The sequence below is a fragment of the Cyprinodon tularosa genome, unplaced genomic scaffold (genome assembly GCF_016077235.1).
Source record: "Cyprinodon tularosa strain WSP-4 unplaced genomic scaffold, ASM1607723v1 ctg549, whole genome shotgun sequence".
Taxonomy (NCBI): domain Eukaryota; kingdom Metazoa; phylum Chordata; class Actinopteri; order Cyprinodontiformes; family Cyprinodontidae; genus Cyprinodon; species Cyprinodon tularosa.
The window spans coordinates 798818-800575 of NW_024039284.1; the positions used below are offsets into that span (position 1 = coordinate 798818).

Sequence of the window (1758 nt, forward strand, 5' to 3'; positions counted from 1 at the left end):
TGTTATTAAATTAAATTATTAAATTGTTTATAAAAGTTATTGTTGTCGGTGTGTTCTTAAAGTCTTTTATCTGTTTCATTACTTCTTTATAATTTAAGTAAACTTAGAACAACTTCTCAGTGACATCAGTTTATTTTTAGAGAAGCAAGTATTTACAATAAACTATTAAAAACATTTTTAAGTATTGACATTAGATTTTAAAATTAACTACTACAACTATTTACAGAAGATATACAGTAAATATTACTAGAGAACATATATATATATATATATATATATATATATATATATATATATATATATATATACAATTTTGACTGAGCAGGAGTCCTTGGTGGTGCTGCTGGACTGGATGCGATGCCACACAGATGAGCTTGGAGTCTTCTGACTGTGAGTGGGACATCATCTGGGGGGTGGGGGTGCCTCTCTCCACTGTTCACCACATCATCCATCAGGGTTTGCAGGGCTGACCCAATCGACAGCTGCCCCAATTGACGGCTGCCATGTTACTAAAAAACTTTAAAATGACGAAGAAAATAATGACTTTACTAAAACTGTTTTCATTACCCTGAAATAACAGCTAAAATGTGATTAAAATGTGCTAAAATGTGACAATCTAAATGTAATGGTGGTCGGGTAGACCCTCCTCCAGGGGCAGACACCTTGGCAGACAGCTGGTCCCTCCATGGAGCACCACTGACTGCCTCCAACACGTTCTCCCCTCCTCATCCTCTGGCATGTCATCCTCTGGGGCCGTGATATCACCAGCTCCCAGGCAGATGTTGTGCAGGACAGCACATGCCGTTTTGACCTGTAGAAAAAAATAGACAAAAATATTTATTTTTATTCAGTCATCTATCTTTATTACATGATTTATTAGAAATTAAATTTTACTTAATCTAGATCCACTATTTAACTTATTTTTTCGTTTTTATATTTTAATTTTTTTCCTGTATTATGTATATATATTTATATATATATATTTATATATATATATATAATTGCAAATAAAATCAGGCAGTAAGGGGATAACAATTTAGACAAAAAAATGATTTATTTCTCAACAGTTTGGCTTCTCAACAAAACATTAGTAATGGTGAAAGTAGTTATTCAAGTCAGTTATTTACAGGGTTTGTACACATTTAAGTATTCAATTCAAATTACTAAAGTTACAAACAAATAAATTACAAACTTAAAAATAAATATAAAATTTGATATTTAAACATATTCATCAATCTGCTGACAAGCGTTTATTTAATAACTGGTATATTCTGATCATTAGCAGGCCCCTGTGGGTTAGAATAATAGCAGGTAGATCTTACCTCTCCACTGCGCACTGCCAGCCTGAGAAAAATCCGTCGCAGGTTTTGCTGCCGCCGAAGCCGTCAAAGCGACTCTCCTCCTCCAATAACAAGTAAATAAAAAAAAAAATAAAAAAAATTTCCATATCTATTTTTTTGTTTTTGTTGTTTCTTTCCGTATTTCTCGAGCTGTCGGATTTTGTTTGGCGCTGTTTTTGGGGTAAACGTGATGATGTCATGTCGTAACCAGGAAGTGCTCCAAAGGCGTCCTCCCAAGTACGCGAAGTACACTTCGCTGCAGCCATAGATATCCATAATAAAGGCTAGATGTCTCGTCCGCGCTGCTGGCCAATGGGGGTCGACGTCCGCACGTGGCGGCCATCTTGCTACAGGCAGCTCGCTCATTCGTAACATTGTGTTTTAAAGGCGCATTTACTTAAATAACCATAACTTCCTC

At 35.5% G+C, this 1758-nt stretch overlaps 1 long non-coding RNA gene across 1 annotated transcript; it reads right to left on the reverse strand.

Annotated features, from left to right (window-relative positions):
- Positions 1-322: 322 nt before the first annotated feature.
- LOC119796416 lies at positions 323-1382 on the reverse strand. The gene is made up of 3 exons (XR_005282462.1): positions 1323-1382; positions 663-811; positions 323-509 (listed from the first exon to the last, which is right to left on the reverse strand). It is a non-coding gene; the product is annotated as an uncharacterized LOC119796416 (long non-coding RNA).
- Positions 1383-1758: the final 376 nt, after the last annotated feature.